Here is a 23,359-nt window from a genome sequence, read left to right on the forward strand (position 1 = left end):
ATGAACATAAATAAGTAATTATACAGGTGAATTAACCTGCCATAATTAGTGGGTGATTCAGTCCCTTCACAGTTGCTGCTGGTTTATTATAGAATCCATCTCTGTCCTCCCAATATCAACAGATGCTCACAGACTCTTAGATCACTGTCTCTGAGCTCTCAGATCACCCTTTCTCCCAAGTGCTGCCTCCTTAGCTATATGGAATCCCAGGTCAAGTTCTCTGCTCTGACAAAATATATGTTAAATCACACTTAATAACCTGAAGAGCCTCAGCTCCCAAAATCTCCATGTTCTCATGCTCAGATGCAAGAGACATTATTTATTCAAATTATTTGGCAAATTATTATTTATTGGATGCACAGCTATAGACTAAAGTTTGTGTCCCCTCAAAATTCTTATATTGAAAACTAGCCCCTAATATGATGGTATTTAGAGGTGGGCCTGTTGGGAGGTGACTAGTCATAAGGGTGGTGTCCTCATGAATGGAATTAGTGCCCTTATAAAAGATACCCCAGAGAGCTCCTTCACCTTTTCTGCCTTGTGAGGACACAGTGAGAAGACCACCACCTGTGAAACTTTTAAGAAGAGGGCTCTCACCAGAAATTGAATCTGCCAGTGTGTTGATCCTGGACTTCCCAACCTCTAGAACAGTGAGGATAAATTTGTTTTTAAGTCAGTCAGTCTATGGTATTTTTGTTATAGCAGCCCAAACGGACTAAGACCTCTACTATGTGGCAATCATGTTCCAAGCCTTAGGGACAGAGCGTGCATTGCCACGAACAGTAAGGAGGCCAGTGTGGCTGGAGCACTGGGAGCAAATGTGGTTAATCATGGCTATATTCCTGTTTCTTTCCCTTCAAATAATGCAAGTCACTGTTACTATTCCTTCAAGTACAGCTGAAGTGTGACTCCAGCACACTCTCTGTCCTCTTGCCTGGACTCCTGTACAATTTAAGTGTTTTCACTAGAAGTCTGTGGACTCACTATAACAGATTTTCCCTTTCGAAACTGAGACTTGATGCCAACTCAAAGACTTTTAAAATTAAGTTCCCTTTGTCTGTACCACTCTTCTCCATGCAGGGCTCACTCCTTCACAATCTTCAGTATCTGAAAGTCATTATAGCAAATATTTTTATAATGAAAGTCCAGATAACAAGAGATCCCTATATTTGTGGTGTGCGCCCCCAGTGGTAGCCCCAGGATAGCGAACATACTGCCAGTTTGAAACTTTTATCTTAGTCCCTTTTATTTGCCAGACATTTTTTCTGTCTTTTACAGATTCTTCTGCTAATGCTATGAGAAAGGTGAGTACCATCATCCTCATTTACAGTTGACAAAACTGAGACAGAGGGAGGCTAACAGATTTGCTTAGTGTCTTCTTGGCAAAGAGTGGAAGAACAAGAATTCTGACCCTAGCTCTCAGCATACAGATTTAACTAAATCGATAACTTGTATAGGAAAAACAACCAAACCAAACTAACCAACCAAGCCAAACCAACAAACAAAAGCACCTAGAATTCTAATATTTCATCACCATTAAATGAAAATAACTGATTCTGGGGTTATTGAGTAGAGACAATGTGGCTTCCATCATGAGTTGGGTGGAGCCAACCATGTCACTCACTATCACTCACTTACCCTGCCTACTCCTGGATGCCACTTCAGAATATTGTGTCATTTTCATCCTAAGTGGTAGAACTTCCATCTAACACACACACACACACACACACACACACACACACACATGGTAGACACTTATTTTGCATAGATAGAAGAAAGAAGTTGAACAAACTCAATATCTTTCTCTTCTGCTGAGCTTGGATTTTCTTGGATATAGATAAATAGTGCTTAAATAATATTCCAAAAATGTTCAGAGTTTTGGAGATGGAATGGAGCAACTCTGTTGCTGTTTGCTTTTTGTCTCTAAGCTGAGAGACACCAGCAAAGGGTGTAAGTGTAAACAATATGGAGAGGGACTATTTGGTTCCTCTCAGCCCATCAGATGCTTTTCCACACTCTAAAGGCACATTTTAGCCAACATTTCACCTTCTACCCAGTACTAAAATCAGGCCTTCAAATGGATATCGAGGTCCAACCAATGATTCAAATGTAATGTGAAAAATGTATTTAAATACAAATAATAAACATTCATTGTAGAAAAAAGGGAAATAAAAACAAGAATAAAGAAAGCAAAATAATAAATAAAGGGAATTTAGAAACAAAGTGAGAGAGATGAAGTATTGCAGCCAGAGGAATATGATACAAGCAAATGCCCAGAAGTGGATACGTGTAGATGTTTTGAGGTCAGGGCACAAAACAACTGGGGAGTGTTGTAGGACACTTGCATCACAAAGGTAATTAGATGTGTCAGTTCACAGAGAGCACTGAGTGTCAATAACAAAAGTTTTCAATTTACCATGAAGTCCTTAGGGAAATAATTTTTGAAGAAGAATTATTTGCACAAACTTGTCAGTGACTTCATTTTTTAGGTTTAATGAAACCATATGTTCACATTTCCACTTTGGTTATCTAATTAATTCACCAAGTCAGTAATGCAATAATGCAATAATGTAACAGAAAATCCATTACAAGTAGACTGTAAGGAATTGAGAAATTATAAAAACAAACGAAAACAAAAAAAAATGTGTCCAAGAGCAGCTGTCCCTCCCTGTTTCCTCAAGTTTCAGTATTGCTTAAATAGTGCCTTTTTTTGAAGCAAGTGAGGTAATAAAGTAATAATAATACTTTACAGAGTTTGTAATGAAAGGACAAGACACTTCATTAGCTGGAACCTGGTCTAAATTTTTGTCTTATAGAGTGAAACCTCATTAAAATGTTTTATAACTGACTGTGCTTCAGTGGAGAAAGTACTTGGATTTCTATAGGAAATGATTTCATTTTAGTAGCTTGAAACATCATCCACTGGAAATCAAAATTAAAGTTTCCTAATTTACAAACTACTTTACAAATTATTCATGGAGGTTATCTACCTAAATACACATTGCTCATTTGGTACTAACTCCCCTGCCCACAACCAGATTCTCTGAGAAGATAAAGAACAAAAGCTAGACAAGGGAATACTCTTGGGAAGACCCCCCCAGAGCCAAACTGAACCACCAGGCAGCTGCAAAGTTGTTGCTGGGTGTGACATGCTGGGAATGATCCATGCAGGCAGCCTGAGGGTTAGACAATGAGAGATAGATAGGGAGATGGAGATGGCAGGACAGCATGGATAAGAGAAAATAATTGTTTCAACATTGAAAAATTGGTGTCTCCAAGAAGTTTTGTGATACAAATAACAGAAGAGGGATGCTGATTTTAATAAAGCTGTGGTGGTATCCATACTTACACTATTTTAAATATTTTCAAAATAGATGATTAAAGTCATGACTATGTGAGATATGGCTTACCAGCAACAATAGGGATTTGTATCTGTGTCTATATATAGTGTTCCAAAACACAATTTTACTTTCTGAATATCTTTTCTACACCAAATACCACAGGCTTTTCAAATAACTATGAAAAGTTTGCACTGTTATCATTCCCCTCTCAGTGTGAATGGTAGGAAATTCAGTTTTGTTTTGCTTGAGTGAATTTTTATCAAACTATAAGCAACACTAAGAGACCGCACGATCCCGTAGTCAGCCAAGGAAGCTCCAGTTAGCCTGGGTTATGATATACATCAGTGTAACTTTCTGGTTGTCCAAGGCTGAAATCAGTTGCAGTTGCAGGGTGGTCAGTGAAAGAAGATCCATTCCATTGTCTAGGATCTTAAGGGAGAAATATAAGAGATTGGAGGAAGGTGTAATTAAAACTATAAATATGGGTCCACTCTGTCACATTATAGACTAGATCCTCTCCATAGTGATAGGACTGTCTGAAGGAAAGGAGGGAATGCTGAGAAAGAACTTCAAACGGATTGTCCTTGAAGCTCAGTGAATAGGAAACCATGGTCAACTGAGTATCTACATCCCTTCCTTCCCAGTGACCTGAGTCCAAACAAAAATTCAACAGACTTTCTTGGGACCCTCACCTCCCAGTAGTGACCACCATCAGTAAACATCTCTTCACCCAATGTACATATCAGAGTTTCAAAGTGTTTCCTGTTCTCTGAAGGATTATGCTTTTTGAAACTGGAGAAAACCAGTTTCCTATAATTAAGTATAACAAAGTAGGGATCCAAAGTCACCACATTTTGAAAAGGAAGGTCATTTAATGTACTTTTACTTCCATCCATGAAAAGGTAACAGCTACACAGAAAGTTCTCTCATCATAAATGAGTAAACTGAATAAAATTTATGAGACAGCTACTTTCAGACAATGGACAACAGGTAATAGAGGACTGGGATCTTGGAGGAAGGGAAACATAAGCTGAGCCCTAAAATCACCCCAGCTTTCTATCTCCTCGCCATTCATTATTTTTATGCAAATGAAAACACCATAATCTTACACTCAGGGATCACCACAAAGGTTGACACCTTATTATATGTCTTGGTGGATCTTCTTCTACACATGTATGTATACCTGTAAGTGTTGGTTTTTAACCAAAGTGAGAACATTGTGTCTCTGCTGTTTTGTAAATTGTATCCTGGTCGATAATATCGCCTCTGTGTTTCAGTAATTTAAAAAATTTCTCTCGTGATCTTGAAATGTCTTTACACTTATGTCCCTTCCTATTCCAGGATCATACTTTAATCATACTCTTAATCTAGCATAGTCCCTTTCTTCTGTTTCTGACTTACTGAACAGATTGGGCCAATTTTCTTATACTGATACCTGGCGATTTCAAGGCACCTGCACAAAAAGTGGGAATCAATAGATACCCTGCCATTCTTACTGAATTGAGTCCAAAGCTCTCTAAAGGAATAAAACAAAACCTGTCACTCAATAATGTAAAAATCATACATCCAGCATCAAATTAAATTAAGTAGACATGGGAAGGAGTAGGAAAATGTGACTGGTAACAAGGAGAGACAAACAAAGAAGAAAAAGCAATGACGGAATGAGTAGAAAAGGACTTTACACATATGTTCAAGCATTTAAAAAATAAACATAATGAGATAAATGGACAGTATAAAGAAGAATGAAATGGAACTTCTAGAAGTGAAAATCACAATATCGGAAATTATGTCACTGAATGGAACTAAAAGCAGATCTAACTCTAAGGAGGAAAAAAATCAGGAAATTGTAGGTGTAATAACAGACATTTGGCAAAATAAAAGATTTTAAAACAAATTTACAGAATGATCAGTCTCAGGACCTGTGGGATATATCAAGCAGTCTAACATACACGTAACTGGAGTCTCAGGAGAGGACAAAAAAGAAAAAATAATTGTTGAAAATATTTAAAACAAGTTGAAAACCATAATAAAATTCTATACAAGAGATAAAAAGAAATTCTAAAGCATCCAAAGGAAAAAGAGAAATTACATAGAGAAGAAGTAAGATAAGAATCACTGCAAACTTACGGTCACAAACAATGAAGGTCAATAGAGAGACAGTTTTAAAGGGTTAAAATGGAAAAATTTCTACCTAAAATTCTATACCCAGCAAAAAATGTTGCAAAACACTTAGATTCACTTTCAAATTAGTTCTTTCAAGTTCAAACATTTTTAGGATCCAACTGAAAATGTGTACGACCATGCTGAAGTAATTATTTTTTTATATTCAACATTGGCTACAGTACACACAAACATTTTCACTCCTCTAATTCTATGAATATAAAAACATTAAAAAAAGTGGTTTTTTGACTGTTGAATCTCCTTTTTGGTGGAATATTGTAGCTTGTTAGAATGAAAATATGAATTTTGTATGTACTACAACTGAAATATTCTCCATGGGTTGCTTAATTTAGTAAGAATATAGTTTTCACTATGACACCAATATTTTAATTTATATCACCATCATAAAGCATACAGTTGACCCTTGAACAACATGGGTTTGAACTGTGCTTGTCCACTTATACAACGATGTTTGTTCAATAAAAATATTGGAAAAATTTTTGGAGATTTGTGACAATTTGTAAAAACTTGCAGATGAACTGCATAGCCTAGAAATATTGAAAAAAAATAAGAAAAAGGTATGTCATGAATGCACAAAATATATGTAGATATACATATAACAGTAAACTATTTCTAATTAAGTTTTGGGGGAGTCAAAAGTTATACATGGATTTTCCACTGTGAGGGGGGGTCAGCGCCCCTAAATACTGCATTGCTCAAGAGTCAATTGTAATTTTATAGTCAATGTTAAAGTTTTGAGCTGAATTTATACTTTCAATTATGTAACTTGTCTCATAAATGTTACAATTATGTAACATTTCTCAACAAAATGAAATTCCAAAATAATTCTTTTTACTGTGTCAATCGAATAAAAGAAACAAATTGTTATTAGAATTAACTAATTTTCTGGTTGATACAGCTAATGACACTGGCTTCATTCAAACTCTTGGCAAAGTTTTTCCAGTGAAACAACACAGTAGCACTAGAATGGTGCTCAAGAAAACTTGAGGAAAAAATGAGACAAACTATTTTAGAAGAACAGTGACTAGACTATATAAAAGGACATGTGTCACAAAGTGACATGTAAACCCCCTTCTGCTGCCTAATGTGTGAATTTATCATCTTTGGCTAGAGTCTTCTTAGAACACTTACTTTTTAAAAACATGCTGATGCTTCTTCAGCTAACTTGTGTCTTCTCATTTTCATGGGGTCAGTGATATTGCTACTGTTCTTAAGGCAGGTGGAAAACATTTCCTGTAAGGAGCACATACACCATCAATTCTCTTTAAAAGGAACACAATTTAATTATACAATATTTTATTAAATGTAAGCTTTTCAGGTTCTTTGGCTCATTGTTGCCAAAAACGTTCATTGACAAATGGGAAAATGTTTAAACCATTAAATAGCTGAAGATTTATAACATACATTTCGTGACAAAATGATCCTAGCTAGTGTTCTGGCTACTCTTTATAATACTGCACACAGTAGGACCACTCATCCTCTATTTCCCACACACATCTCATTGCAATTTACATGTAATTGCCCGCTGGTAGTCAAAAGCTGAGAGAATACAGCTCATACAAAGGCCCAGTCACTTGCTTGAATCTGAAACCACTTTGCAAGGCCATTCTAGCTCCAGAGCTCCTTGTGGGATCAAAGTCTCTCTCAACACTGCCTCTTAGTTCAACTTGAGCTTTCCCTACTACCTCCCTAATAAAACTCCTGCACTCAAATGTTCATCCCTGAATCTGCTTCCCAGAGATCTTGAACTAAGACCCAAGAGTCTTTCTGTGATCCAGCATGATGCATTTCTTAAAGGCTAAAGAAGAAACTGCAGGTGAAGACTTGCCTGAGAGCTGAGAAGATAATCTGGGTGAGGGTGTCCCTGTGGAAGTAGCCATGCAGGATCCTGAGGGCCAAAGAGAAGCTTGGGCCAGTCAGTGCCATGCTCATGGCAGCATGAGCACAAGAAGGCATAGGTGGGAGGAGCTCTGAGACCTGGGTAACAAAGAGCAGGAGAGATCGGCTAGGAGTTGGAAGGAGTAACATGCTTTCCACTCAGACTTATAAATTCAGTTTGCTGACTGCTATACAAAGGATCTAGCAATCTCTAATGTGGAGAGGGAGAAGAATGCAGATAGGTAATAACATAAGCTTACAGAAAGTAAGAGCAATATTATCCAAAGGATGTCATTTTTCGTTGTAAAGCTTTAAAGCAAGGCTGATTTTCTTTTCTTTTCTTTTTTTTATTAATTAATTTTTATTGGGGTATAATTGCTTTACAATGTTGTGTTAGCTTCTACTGCACAGCAAAATGAATCAGTCACACATATACATATATCCCCTCCCTTTTGGATTTCCCTCCTATCTAGGTCACCACAGTGCGTTAAGTAGAGTTCCCTGTGCTATACAGTATGTTTCCATTAGTTGTCTATTAAGGGTGATTTTCTTTAAGCCATGTGATGGTACAGTTAGAGATGCTACAGTTAGCATGAGAATGAGTCCTGTGTTCTAAGAAGATATACCTGTCAGAGAAGAGGTATTTAGCTTGTGATCTTTATCATTCAGAAAAGGTCTTCTCCCTTGAAGCTATCACAGAGATTGTATTAAGGTACATTAGGCTTAATCAAGACACATCCTCACCCACAGATAAGGAACTTTCACAGGATCTACAAAGAGAAAGTTCTGAATTGCTCTGAACAGTGATCTCTGTGTGTTTCAATTATCTGTTACTATGTAACAAATCACCCTCAAATTAGTGGCTTCAATCAGCAACAACTAGCATCATGGCTCATGAGTCTGTGGATTTGCTGAGCTCACCTGGGTTCTTCCTTACGTGGGTTGAGCTGTGGCTGCAGTCATCTGGAGGCTCAACTGGTCTGGAATGTCCAAGACGGCTCACTGGAGGCGCAACTGATTCGTAATGTCCGAGACAGTGGCAGATGGTGCTGCCTGGAGGCTGGGATTTCATGTGGGGCTGTCAATCAAAGCACTTCGATCCTCCTTCATGTGACATCTTCAAGTGGCTCACTTAGGCTTCCCTAAGAGTCTGGTAGTCTCAGCATAATCAGACTTCCTCTATGGTGGCCGAACCCTAAGAGTACAAAATTGGAAGTAGTCACGTCCTTTTAAGTCTTAGGCCAGGGGTAACATAATAGCACGTGTGTCACATTCTATTCTATTAAAGCAAGCCACGGGGCCAGATCAGATCAAGAGGAGCAGACCAAACGAGGAGACCACTGGAAGGAGTCATTCATTACTGCTCACTGCTGTAGAGATTACCACAGCTTCCCAATCTTTCTATTTTCAAACAGGAGTGTTCACAGTGGTTATCCTGTCCCTCTTCCTTCATTGAAGGATAGGTGTGTGTGAGTTTAGTCTCTGGATTAAGAGAGGCACATCTGAAACTTATACATAAACTATCATGAGACTCTGACTCTGAGACTAAGCCAAATGATAGGCGTTTTGGCTGCCTCCCTTAGGGAGAGTGGGAGGATAGTTTGCACATTAAAGAAGGAAGGTGAATACTTATCAAAGTAATATTATATTTAAGAGTAATATTAGATAATCTAATGTCTATTATAATATTAATATAGTATAACATTATAAAATTATCTATCATATAATACAAAATATATTAATATAAGATGTATAATATAAATATATACTACACATTATCATATATATTAATATATCTAATATTACAGAATATTTTAGAGATAATATTCTTAAAATTGTTGTTTGAATTCTGAAGAAAATTTTTAAGATATACTTTGTGAAGGAGCCTGAGCCTGCGCCTGACAAGCAGTCAGTACTCAATTTATATTAATGTCTATTCCTGACCTTGGTCACCTCTTATCTCTTTTACATTATTAGTCCCTGTGAAACACAGTAAAGAACAAAGACAGCTCTGCTAAGCAACTCTCCATTTTGAATTTATCCCCAGGAAAACAATCTCTTTAAGGAGAGTCATAATTTGAGCTCACATATTTGATAAAAATAGAAGTAGATAAAACTCATCAATTAGTTTCTGACATTTTTCTGTTAAGTTAGCAGAACACATAGATATTATAGGAAATCCAAATAAAATTATTCTCAATGATTTTCCTTTAATACCCTAGACAAAATTAGCTAATAAGGTTTTGAAAAGGTCTAAATGAATAAATACAAAACTCTTATATAAATATTTACATAAAACCCTATCTGTAGTGGGGGAGGCAGTGAGTGAATTCTGCCACAGAGTTGCCAAGTTTGAATATAATGAATTAGTTACTGCTTCTAAACACAATCCCAATGCCTGGGCATTAACAAATATATTGTTTGTGGGAGGAGGTTTAATCAAAGGTGGTAAATAGGAGTGAGGGTGCAATGGACAGCACATTCTTAATTGAGAAAGTTAACAAATACTTTTCCATGAGGTAATTGCTGCTGGGAGCTACATAAAAATTCAGAAGCACCAGTAAGGAGATGTCTCAAATAACTCTCCAATTAATAAGCTTTGCTCAAAACTATAAACTGGGGCAATTTCCCAAAATGACCACATGGGATGGGCAAGTGAATGTCTTTAGAGGTAAAAGACAGTAACTCAGGAATGATAGCTTTAAAAAGGATCCTGGCATGTGAATTCCTCTTGGGTACCCTAGTAAAACCTGTGGAGAAACATTAGAGAAATAACACTTTTTTATGTTTTCAAAGTGGACAACATATGCAGAAAACGAAGCAAGGCAAGACGAAAATCTCTCAGTCCATCCTTTCACCTTTTTTTCCCACATATGAATTCCTTGGATTAAATCTAACTACAAACTTCCACAGTAAAACCTTAGAAATTGTGACACAAACTAATATTAACTGTTACCTCCTAGCTCGAAAACTTTCAATGGCTTGACATTGCTTTCATGATAAACTCCAAATCTCCATCTTCTTTCCAAGACCATTCCAGCCTTTCATAAGTTCCACTCAGTACATACCATCTCACAATGACATCTTTGCTCCTCCTTGAATTGTCTTCTAATTTTTGCTTTCCCAAATCCTAGCCTATCCTTAATAATTCATTTCCTAAACAGCAATTAAATGCAGATTCTTTCTTGAATACTTTGGTGAGTTCAACATGCCACACATGTAAACATACACACACACGTGCACACGTACACAAGAGAGAGAATATTTTAATAATTTTTTATTGAGGTAATAGTGACATAACATTATATAAGTTTCATGTGCACAACATCATATTTCTACTTCTGTGTACACCACAGCATGCTCACCACCAAAAATGTAGTTTTCATCCATCAGCATATAGTTGATCCCCTTTACCCACTTAGCCCTCTTGCCCTCCCCCCAGCCCCTTCTCCATTCTCTGTATCTATATGTTTGTTTTTGTTTGGTTTGGTTTGTTCATTTATTTTATTTTATTATTTTATTTTATTGTTCATTTTTTATACTTCAATATGAGTGAAATCATGGTATCTGTCTTTCTCCGTCTGACTTATTTCACTTAGCATAATACCCTCAAGGTCTATCCATGCTGTTGCAAATGACAAGATTTTCTTTTTTTTTTTTATAGCTGAGTAGTATTACATTGTATATATATATACCACATCTTTATCCATTCATCTGTTGATGGGCACTTAGGTTGTTTCCATATCTTAGCTATTGTAAATAATGCTGCAATGAACAAACGGGTGCATATATCTTTTCAAATTAGTGCTTTCATATTCTTTGTATAAATACCCAGAAGTAGGATAGCCAGATCATATGGTAATTCTATTCTTAATTTTTTGTGGAATCTCCACACTGTTTTCCACAGTGGCTGCACCAGTTTATATTCCAAGCAACAGTATAAGAGGGTGCCCTTGTCTCCACATCCTCACCAACACTTATTATTTCTTGCCTTTTTGATAACAGCCATTATTACAGGCTTGAGGTGATATCTCATTGTGGTTCGATTTGTATTTCTCTAATAACTAGTGATGTTAAACATCTTTTCATGTGCTTGTTGGCCATATGTATGTCTTTGGAAAAATGTCTCTTCAGCTCTTCTGCCCATTTTTTAATAGGGTTGTTTTTTAATTTTTTTATTGGAATATAACTGCTTTACAATGGTGTGTTAGTTTCTGCTGTATAACAAAGTGAATCAGCTATACATATACATATATCTCCATATCCCTTCCTTCTTGCATCTCCCTCCCACCCTCCCTATCCCAACCCTCTAGGTGGTCACAATTTATTTATTGGAATATATATTGGAATATAACTTTATTGGAATATAACTGCTTTACAATGGTGTGTTAGTTTCTGCTGTATAACAAAGTGAATCAGCTATACATGTACATATATCTCCATATCCCTTCCTTCTTGCATCTCCCTCCCACCCTCCCTATCCCAACCCTCTATGTGGTCACAGAGCACTGAGCTGATCTCCCTGTGCTATGTGGCTGCTTCCCACTAGCTATCTATTTTACATTTGGTAGTGTATATATGTCCATGACACTCTTTCTCACTTCGTCCCAGCTTACCCTTCCCCCTCCCTGTGTCATATAGAGTGAAGTAAGTCAGAAAGAGAAAAACAAATACCGTATGCTAACACATATATACGGAATCTAAAAAAAAAAAAAGGTTCTGAAGAACCTAGGGGCAGGACAGGAATAAAGACGCAGATATAGAGAATGGAATTTTTTGTTGAGTTTTAAGACTTCTTTATATATTTTGGATATTAACCTCTTACTGGATGTGTATGATTTGCAAATATCTTCTCCCATTTGAAAGGCTGTCATTTTGTTTTGTTGATGGTTTCCTTTGTTAGATTGATGTGTTCTCACTTGTTTATTTTTGCTTTTGTTTCCCCTGCCTGAGAAAACATATTTAGAAAGATGCTGCTAAGAGCAATGTCAAAGAGCATACTGCCTATGTTTTCTTCTAGGAGTTTTATGGTTTCAGGTCTTACCTCTAAGTCTTTAATCCATTTTGAGTTGATTTTTTTGTATGCTGTGAGATAGTGGCCTAATTTCATTCTCTTTCATGTGGCTGTCTAGTTTTCCCAACACTATTAATTGAAGAGACTATCCTATCTCCATTGTATGTTCTTTGCTCCTTTGTCATAAAGTAATCGTCCATATGTACATGGGTTTATTTATGGGTCCTCAACTCTGTTCTACTGATCTATGTATCCGGTTTTCTGCCAATACCATATGTTTTGATTACTATAGCTTTGTAATACAGTTTGAAATCAGAGTGTGCTATCTCCAGCTTTTTCTTTCTCAGGATTGCTCTGGCTGTTTGGAGTCCTTTGCAGCTCTCTATATATTTTAGAATTTTTTGTTCTATTTCTGTGAAAAAAGGTCCTTGGGATTTTGAAATGGGTTGTATTGAATCTGTAGATTGCTTTAGGTAATATGGACATTTTAAAAGTGTCAATTCTTCTAATCCGTTAGCACAGAATATCTATTTATTTGCGTCTTCTTCAATTTATTTCAACAATGTCATAGTTTTCAGTGTACACATCTTTTGCCTCCTTTGTTAGATTTATTCCTAGGTATTTTATAATTTTTGATGCTATTCTAAATGGTATTATTTTCTTAATTTCTCTTTGTGATGGTTTGTTGTTAGTGTAAAGAAATGCAACAGAAAAAAAAGAAAGAAAGAAACGCAACAGGTGGCTGTATACCAGTTTTGTAACCTACAACTTTAACGAATTCATTTAGTAGTTCTAAGTTTTTTGGTGGCTTCTTTAGAAATTTTTATTTATGTATATGCTATCACGTCATCTGCAAACAGTGACAGTTTTACTTTTTTCTTTCCAGTTTGGATTCCTTTTATTTCTTTTTCTTGGCTGAATGTTATGTCTAGGACTTCCGATACTATGTTGAATAAAAGTGGGGAGAGCAGGCATCCTTGTCTTGCTCCTGATCTTAGAGGAAATGCTTTCAGCTTTTTACCACTGAATATAATGTTAGCTGTGTGCTTGTAATATATGGCCTTTATTATGCTGAGGTGTGTTCCCTCTATACCCAATTTCTGGAGAGTTTTTATTGTAAGTGGATTTGAATGTTGTCAGAAGTTTTTCTGCATCTATTGAGATGATCGTATGATTTTTATTCTTTAATTTGGTGTATCACATTGGTTGATTTGTGTATAGTGAATCATCACTGCATCCCTGGGATAAATCCCATCTAATCATGGTATACGATCCTTTTAATGCATTGTTGGATTCAGTTTGTTAATATTTTGTTGAGAATTTTTGCATCTATGTTCATCAGAAACAGTAGCCTGTAATTTTCTTTTTTTGCAGTGTCTTTGTCTGCTTTTGGTATCAGAGTGATGTTGGTCTCATAAAATGAGTTTGAAAAGCATTCCTTTCTCTTCAGATTTTTGGAATAGTTTGAGAAGGATAGATATTCACTCTTCTTTAAATGTTTGGTAGAATTCACCTGTGAAGCCGTCTTGTCCTGGACTTTTGTTGGGAATTTTTTTCATTACTGATTCAATTTCATTACTGGCAATCAGGCTGTTCATATTTTCTGTTTCTTCCTGATTCAGTCTTAGGAGATAGTACATTTCTATCCATTTCTTCTAGGTGTCCATTTTATTGGCATGCAACTGGTTACAGTGATCTCTTATGATCCTTTGTATTTCTGTGGTGTTGGTTGTAACTTCTCATTTTTATTTCAGATTTTATTTGTTTGGGCCCTCTCTATTTTTTTCTTAATGCATCTGGCTAAAGGTTCATGAATTTTGTTTATCTTTTCAAACAGTGATCTCTAATTTTATTGATCTTTTCTATTTTTTTTTTTTTTTAGACTCCACTTCATTTATTTGTGCTCTGATCTTTAAGATTTCTTTCCTTCTACTAACTTTGGGTTTTTTTTGTTCTTCTTTTTATAGTTACTTTAGTAGCAAGGTTAAGTTTTCTATTTGAGATTTTTCTTGTTTTCTGAAGTAGGCTTGAATCACTATAAATTTAGAGCTGCTTTTGCTATATCCACAGTTTTTGGACCACTGTCTTTCCATTTTCTTTTGTCTCCAGGTATTTTTTTATTTCCTCTAGGCAGGCAGGCTTCGGTAGCTGCAGAATGCGGGCTCAGTAGTTGCGGCACGTGGGCCCTAGAGTGTGTGGGCTTCAGTAGTTGTGGCACACAGGCTCTAGAGCACAGGCTCAGTAGTTGTGGTGCACGGGCTTAGTTGCTCCATGGCATGTGAGATCTTCCCAGACCAGGGATCAAACCCGTGTTCCCTGCATTGGCAGGCAGATTCTTAACCACTGCACCACGAGGGAAGTCCCACCATCTTTGTTTTAAAGTCTATTTTGTCTGATATAAGTATTGCTACCCCAGTTTTCATTTCCATTTGCATGGAATACCGTTTTCCATTCTCTCACTTTTACTCTGTGTGTATCTTTAGATCTAAAGTGAGTTTCTTGTAGGCAGCATATATATGGGTTTTGTTTTCTATCCAATCAGTCACCCTGTCTTTTGAGTGGAGCATTTAGACCATTTACATTTAAAGTGATTATTGATAGATATGTACGTATTGCCATTTTGTTGTTTTGGGGTTGTTTTTGTAGTTCTTTTTTGTTCCTTTCTTCTTTTGCTCTCTTCCCTTGTGACTTGATGACTATCTTTATCATTATATTTGGATTCCTTTCTCATTTTTGTGTGTGTATCTATTACAGATTTTTAGTTTATGATTACCATAAGGTTTATATATAAACATAACTGTAAATATACATGTAAATACATTTAAGTTGATGATCTCTTAAGTTCAAGTGCATTTTTACAACCTTGTATTTTTACTCCCTTACCCAAACATTTAATGTTTTTGACATCATATTTTACATCTTTTTGTTTTATCTTTTAACTACTTAGTGTGGATATAGATGATTTTGCTACATTTGTCTTTTAACCTTCCTACTAACTTTATAAGTGGTTAATCTACTACCATTACTGTATGTTTGTCTTTGCCAATGAGATTTTTCCTTTCATAATTTTCATACTTCTAGTTGTAGTCTCTTCTTTTCCACTTAGAGAAGTCCCTTTAACATTTCTTGTAAAGCTGGTTTAGTGGTGCTGAACTCTTTTAGCTTTTGCTTGTTTGTAAAACTCTCTCTCTTCAAATCTGAATGAAAGTCTTGCCAGGTAGAGGATTCTTGGTTTCAGGTTTTTACTTTCATCACTTTAAATACATCATACCACTCCCTTCCGGCCTGTAAAGTTCCTGCTGAAAAGTCAGCTGATGGTCTTATGGGAGTTCCCTGGTACATACTAGTTGCTTTTCTATTGCTGCTTTTAACTCCTATCTTTCTTTATCTTTTAATTTTTACTATTTAAATTACATTGTGTCTTGGTGTGGATCTCTTGGGTTCATCTTGTTTGGGACTCTCTGATCTTTCTGGACCTAGACATCTGTTTCCTTTTCCAGGTTAGGGAAGTTTTCAGCTATTATCTATCTCTTCAAATAAGTTCTCTGACCCTTTCTCTCTTTCCTCCTTTTGGGACCCTATAATGCAAATGTTAGTACACTTGAGGTTATCCCAGAGATTTCTTAAACTATCCTAATTTTTTAAAAGTCTTTTTTCTTTTTTCTCTTCAGCTTGGGTGGAAACTACTCTGCCTTCCAGTTCATTGATCCATTCCTCTGTATCATCTATTCTACCATTGATTTGTTCTAGTGTATTTTTTCAGTTATTGTATTCTTCAGCTCTGTTTGATTCCTCTTTTTATTTTCTAACTCTTTGTGAAACTTCTCATAGTGTTTAACCACTCTTCTCCTGAGTTTACTGAACACATCTTTATGATTACCTTAAACTCTTTATTGGGTAAAGTGGGTACCTCCACTTCACTTAGTTCCTCTTCTGGGTTTTTATCTTGTTCCTTCATTTGGAACATATTTCTCTGTCACCTTATTTTGCCTAATTTGCTGTTTTTATTTCTACATATTAGGTAGGATGGTTACATTTTCCAAACTTGGAGAAGTGGCCTTATGTCAGAGACTGCTATGGGGCCCAGCAGCAGACTCCCCTCTAGTTACCAGAGCTACATGCTCTAGGGGTGCCCCCTAGGTGGGCTGTGTGGGCCCTTCTGTTGCGGTGGGGTGGACTCCTATGGGTAAGCAGGTAAGTGGGGCTGGCCCCGAGCCTGGTTGGCTGCCAGGTCCTGCCTCATGCAGAGGCTGCCAACCCACTGGTGAGTGGGGCCGGGTCCTGGCATGTTTGGCTGTGTGGACCAGGGAGTACTGTGGCTGGTGCCAGCACTCTGGTGGGTGGGGTTGGGTCCCAGGATGGCTGACTGCTCGGTTGGGGGATCACGGGACTGCTGCCCACAGGCTGGTGGGCAGGTAAGCCCCTGGCACTAACAGGCTAGAGGAAGGACTCCAAAATGGCACTTGCCAGCACCAGTGGTAGAATGAGCTCCCCAAAATGCCCTCCACCAGTGTCTATGTCCCCAGAGGGAGTTCCAGTTGCCTCCTACCTCTCTGGGAGGCACTCCAAGATCAGCAAGTGGGTCTGACCTGAGGTCCTTTCAAATTACTGCCCCTGCATTGAGTCTTGGAGCATGTAAGATTTTGTGTGAACCCTATAAGATTGGAGTCTCTGTTTCCTACAGTCCTCTGGCTCTCCCATACACAAGCCCCACTGGTTTTCAAAGCCAGATATTCTGGGGGCCTTCCGTCCCATGCAAGACCCCTGGACCAAGGAACATGATGTAGGGCTCAGACCCTTTGCTCCTTGAGGAGAACCTCAGCAATTGTGATTCTCCCCCTGTTTGTGGGTCCCCCAACTTGGGAGTGTGGGTTTCGACTATACCGTATCTTTGCCCCTCCTACCTATCACTTCACTGTGATTCCTTCTTTATATCTTTAGCTGCAGAAAATCTTTTCTGCTAGTCTTCAGGTCATTTTCATCGACAGTTGTTCTGTAAGTAGTTGTAATTTTGGTATGCACATAGGGGGTGAGCTCAGGGTCTTCCTACTCCCCCATATTGGCCACCTCAGCTATTATTTCTTTAAATAAACTCTGTGCTCCCTTCTCCTCTCTTTTCCTTCTGGGATATCTATTACCCTAACGTTGCTATTCCTAAAAAAGGTGGATAGCTCTTGTAGACTTTCCTCACTTTACAAAATATTCTCTTTTCTCTTCCACTTATATCATTTCTATATTTCTATCTTCAAGCTCTCTAATTCTCTCTTCCATATGGTCTGCTCTATTTCCAATGCTTTCTAATGCACTCTTTGTCTCATTTATTGAGTTCTCCAGCTCCAGGATTTCTATTTGGTTCTTTTTAGAATTTCAATCTCTTTGGTAAAGTATTTCTTATGCTCATTAACTTTATTCCTGAGCTTACTGAACTGCCTTTCTGAGTTTTCTTGTAGCTTGTTGAGTTTCTTTATGACACCTATTTTGAATCCTCTGTTCAATCATAATATTTCATGACCTTAAGTTTGGTTTCTGTAGAAGTGTCATTACCTTTTTGTGGTATAGTGTTATTATTACTGTTGTTACTGTACTGCTTGATGAGTTGTTCCTCTGCCAGTGCGCTGAAGTAGCCAACTTGCTACTTGATTTTAATGATTCAGTTGTTTAGAAATTAGAGGCCTTTCTTTTCATTTCCAGTAAGTGGCGCTATAGCACACCTTTTTGGTTTCTCTTACCTGAGCTGCCTCTGATTCTATTTGGGAGTCCGCACTTTCACCCTCCACTGTCTCAGACAGAGGTGTCGCCCCATGCCAGCCTTATCACTGATTGTGCCTCTGGGGTTGTTCGGTTTGCTGGTGCCACCACTGTAAGTGAGGGAATGTAGGGTCAGAGTCATGGGTGTCTCTGCAGCTGCAGGGATAGGGTCCTAGGTCCTGCTGCTGCTGCTGCTGCCCGCTTACCTATGGCCTAGGGCACTGTTGCAATCAGGAGGCTGGAGTCATCTTACATTTAAGTCTTTAAGTCATTTTGAGTATATTTTTGTATATGGTGTGAAGCAGTGTTCTAACTTCATTGATTTACATGCAGCTGTCCAGCTTTCCAAGCACCACTTGTAAATTCTTGCCTCCTTTGTCAAAGATTAATTGACCGTAGGTGTATGGATTTATTTCTAGGCTCTCTATTCTATTCCATTGATCTATGTGTATGTTTCTGTGCCAGTATCATACTGTTTTGATTACTGTAGCTTTGTAGTATTGTCTGAAGTCTGGGAGGCTTATGCCTCCAATTTTGTTCTTGTTTTTTCATTTTTGTTGTTCTTTTGTTTTATTTTCAGGATTGCTTTGGCAATTCTGGGTCTTTTATGATTCCATATAAATTTTAGGATTACTTGCTTTAGTTCTGTGGAAAATGTCATGGGTAATTTGATAGGGATTGCATTAAATTTGTAGATTGCTTTCCGTAGTATGGCCCTTTTAACAATATTAATTCTTCCAATCCAAGAGCATGGGATATCTTTCTGTTTCCTTGAATCATCTTCAGTTTCCTTTATCAATGTTTTATAGTTATCAGTGTATAAGTCTTTAATGTCCTTGGTTAGGTTTATTCCTAGGCATTTTATTTTATATTTTTGATGTGGCTTTAAATGGGATTGTTTTTAACTTTCTCTTTCTGATATTTCATTGTTAGTGTAAAGAAATGCCAAAAGATTTCTGTATAATAATCTTGTATCCTGCTACATTTCTGAATTCATTTATCAGTTCTAACCGTTTTTGTGTGGAGTCTTTAGGGTTTTCTATATAGAGTATCTTGTCATTTGCACATAATGATAATTTTACCTCTTCCCTTCCCATTTGATACCTTTTATTTATTTTTCTTGTCTGACTGCTGTCACTAGGACTTCCAATACTATGTCGAATAGAATTGGTGAGAGTTGGCATCCTTGGCTTGTTCCAGATTTTAGCAGGAAGGCTTTCAGCTTTTCACCATTGAATGTTATGTTGGCTGTGGTTTGGTCATAAATGGTTTTTATTATTTTGAGATATGTTCCCTCTATATCCACTTTCGCAAGAGTTTTTATCATGAATGAATGCTGAATTTCATCAAATGATTTTTCTGCATCTACTGAGATAATCATGTGGTTTTTGTCTTTTCTTTTGTTGATGTGGTGTATCACATTGATTGATTTGCATATGCTGAACCATCCTTGTGACTCTGGGATGAATCCAACTTGATCACAATATATGATCCTTTTTATGTGTTGTGGGATTCAGTCTGCTATTATTTTGTTGAGGAATTTTGCACCTATATTTATCAAAGATTATTGGCCTGTAATTTTCTTTTTTGGTAGGGTCTTTATCTGGTTTTGGTATCATGGTGATGGTGGCTTCATAGAATGACTTTGGGAGTGTTCCCTCCTCTTCAGTCTTTTGGAAGAGTCTTTTCGGTGTAAGTTATTCTTTCTGTGTTTGGTAGAATTCCCCAGTGAAGTCATCCTATCCTGGACTTTTTTTTCAGGGAGTTTTTTAAATTACAGATTCTATTTCACTTCTAGTAATCAGTCTGTTCAAATTATCTGTTTCTTTTTGATTCAGTTTTGGCAGGCTGTATGTTTCTAGACACTTGTCCATTTCTTCTAGGTCATCCATTTTGGCATATAACTGTTCTTAATATTTTCTTATGATTTTTTGTATTTCTGCGGTATCAGTTGCTATTTCTCCTCTTTTATGTCTTTTTTTAATAAGTAAAAATTCTTTTTTAAAAATTTATTTATTTATTTTTGGCTATGTTGAGTCTTCATTGTTGCGCACGGGCTTTCTCTAGCTGTGGTGAGTGGGGACTACTCTTCATTGTGGTGCTCTGGTTTCTCATTGCAGTGGCTTCTCTTGTTGCAGAGCACAGACTCTAGACATGTGGGCTTCAGTGGTTGTGGCATGCAGGCTCAGTAGTTGCGGCACACAGGCTTAGTTGCTCCGTGGCATGTGGAATCTTCCCAGACCAGGGATCGAACCTGTGTCCCCTGCATTGGCAGGCAGATTCTTAATCACTGTGCCCCAGGGAAGTCCCTATTTAGGATTATTTTTGTTTTTTGAGGAAGATCTGTATCACTACAAACTTCCCTCTTAGGACTATTTTTGCTGCATGCATAGATTTTGTATGGTTGTGTTTTGTTTTCATTGTTGTTTGTCTCGAGGTATTTGTTTTTTTATTTCCTCTTTCATTTCATCATTAACCCATTGGTTTTTTTAGTAGCATGTTTCTTAGTCTCCATGTAATTGCCTTTTTCTTTGTTTCTCCTCCTGTGGTTGATTTCTAGTTTCATGCCATTGTGGTCAGAAAAGATGCTTGAAATAATTCTTACTCTTACAGCTAAATCTGTTGAGGCTTGTTTTGTATCCTAGTATGTGAGCTATCCTAGAGAATGTTCTATTTCACTTTTGCGATCTAAAATCTGAAGATATTTACATTTAGAAGTAAAAGTATTTGTACTAAGTAAAATAATTCCATGTAGAATAAAGAAATAAAATTCAAGGAAAAAATAGCCACATGGATTATTGGGAACTCTACATAAGTCTTAAAATTTTCAAAGAAGAACGAATTCTCCTATAATAATACAAATACAAATTATTGGATGAAAGTCACTGCAGAAGACAGTGGAGGTTAGGATGTTAGATGTATTCACCTCTATCTTCCTTACTGACTCATTATTAATTAAATTCTAATTGACATTAGATCCTGGAACTTAACCTGAGCCGTTTTCCTCAGTTGTGTAGATGGGTCTGAGTACAGGAAGCAACAAGTCACCTGCCAGGCTTGTTAGGAACACTGATGATTCATCAGTGGGAGAGGACCACACGGCACAATATTGCACTTACCTGAGCCAGGGCAGCACCAGAGGAAGGCAAGGAATGCAGGCGAGCCAGAACCCAGCACAACGGGGGAATTCCCTCAGCTCCCAGAGGCCTCGTGCTGTGGTCAGCACCATCAGAACCAGCCAATGTATGGAGAGAAGTTTGCAAGACATAAGGGCCTTGAGGAAGAGAGAAAATTGTAAGAAATACGATATTTTTGATTATGTTGCCAAACCCTGTGTTTATACACATTGACAAATTAGAATTCTGTGGTCAGAGAGGTGAGTATATGTAAGACACAAATTTTGAGCGAATTTCCACTGGAGTAAATTAACTTCTAACTGTGCCTAAATTTTAACTATTGTTTGAAAGATTGTTATATCAAACAGGTCTATTAAGAGAGCAGAAGGAACATGTAATTTTCAAAAAACATTTGTATCATTTGAGTACAACATAATTATACTACTGCAAATATTTTTTCTTGAAAATTCTCCAGTTTAAAATAGAATTACCTTCATTATCTAAAACTAATGATCAAAACCATCTCATGAAAGCCTCAGACTCCTTCTCTATATCTAAAACTATCCCATTCCCTGAGCTCAGTTTATTAATTAGTCATCATGAATTAAGGAGAAAGCTCTACAAGTCATAGAAATTAGGTTCCCTGATCTCTAGATAGTAGGATTACTTAAAATACTCCTGAAATTCTTCATGCTACCTTGGTTCTTCCTGTTCAATCTATTTTGTTCTGTAGGCTAGGAAGCTCCCTGGCATGAATAGCATTTACCAAAACTTTTCAGAGTGGCAGAGTTATATATTTTACATCTGATTCCCTAAATTAGCTAGTCCATATGCTTCCGGTCACTTATTTCTTTTTTTGAATCATTCTGCCTTCTGGTGTTTCTCTGAAAATACTTTGAAGCAGTTACTGTACTCTCTGCTGTGTTTGCTGTGTATGAACTTACTGGACTTTTATCCACTGACTCAGTAACTGAGATCATGAGGTAAACACTGTTCTCTTACTCCCTCTCCTTGAAAAACAAAACCAGTTTCCAAAGACAGTCACATTGTCTAGCCAGTTTCAGCTTCTTGTATAAAATTCCCTAGGACTCATTGGCTTGCTTAGGAAAAACGTATTGCTTATTTCTCTGATCCTTTCCTGCAACAACTAGAATTTCATCATATAAGATAACATAATCAGAACTTGTAGGTACAAGCCTCACTTCAGCTGTTTTAGTTTTGCTCTAAGATTGTACAGAGACAAAACATCCCCATGCCTCTCCCTCTGCAGATGGCAGAATGTCATCTGTTTTTATCATTTCTATGGCTTGCAATACTCAGAGCAGTGTCTTTGGTCAAGTCTGTTTTCCACAGTCTAATTGGCACGCACTGTTAAAAACAACAGGTAATAATCACGTACCAAATGTTAACTTATTAATGAAAAAACCAATTAGAAGACAATGGGGTTGGTGGCAAGAGCATTTGAAGAACATAGTTCTGTATTATTCAAAGGGAAAAGAATCAAAAATTGCTCAGTCAGATGAAAATCTATAAATATTCTTCAAGAGAACAAGCCTATAAACTTTAGGGTTATCTTCTCCACAATGCAGCAAAATATCAAACCCTGTAATTTTCAATAAACTAACCGCTAACTTTACAGTGCTGTCTGTACCCTTGCCAACTGTTAATTGTTAGTTATATTCCACAGTCAGATGAAAGCCTAACTGATTTCTCTGATGAAGCTTTAGCATGATATGAAGGAATCAAGCAATGAGCATTTTGCCTTTTTCCAGGTTTGGAATAAATTTTTCCTCAGCATCAGCTCAGTCTTTTCAACCCTCAGAGGATACTTCCTATTTCCTTGGTCCACTGTCTCAAATCACCTGCCTGCTACTCATCCATGGACTGAGGTCTACAGTCCAACAGCTCTTGAGTAACTGAATGAAATAATCACTTAAGTGAACTTGGGAGCAGATCCTTCCCTAATCAAATCTTCACATGAGTCCTCAGCACCTGAAACCTTGACTGAAGTCCTGTGAGAAACTGTGAGCCAGAGAACTCAGCAAAGCCATGCCCAAATTCCTGTCCCACGGAGACTGTGA

General features: G+C 37.2%; 1 protein-coding gene across 17 annotated transcripts in view; it reads right to left on the reverse strand.

Moving 5' to 3' along the window:
• Positions 1 to 23,359, reverse strand: part of LOC117307482 (uncharacterized) — a 186,029-nt gene that overhangs the window by 23,009 nt on the left and 139,661 nt on the right. For 15 of the 17 annotated variants that reach the window (XM_073802722.1, XM_073802719.1, XM_073802714.1 and 12 more), the window contains 4 exons: positions 21,282 to 21,436; positions 8,322 to 8,595; positions 7,351 to 7,499; positions 6,654 to 6,755 (listed from right to left, as the gene is read on the reverse strand). The gene's annotated coding sequence lies outside the window, so the exon portion shown is untranslated. The remainder of the gene's footprint in view (positions 1 to 6,653; positions 6,756 to 7,350; positions 7,500 to 8,321; positions 8,596 to 21,281; positions 21,437 to 23,359) is intronic. The other 2 variants (XM_073802720.1, XM_073802718.1) reach the window with 1 other exon arrangement.

The sequence above is a fragment of the Tursiops truncatus genome, chromosome 3 (assembly GCF_011762595.2).
Source record: "Tursiops truncatus isolate mTurTru1 chromosome 3, mTurTru1.mat.Y, whole genome shotgun sequence".
Lineage (NCBI taxonomy): Eukaryota > Metazoa > Chordata > Mammalia > Artiodactyla > Delphinidae > Tursiops > Tursiops truncatus.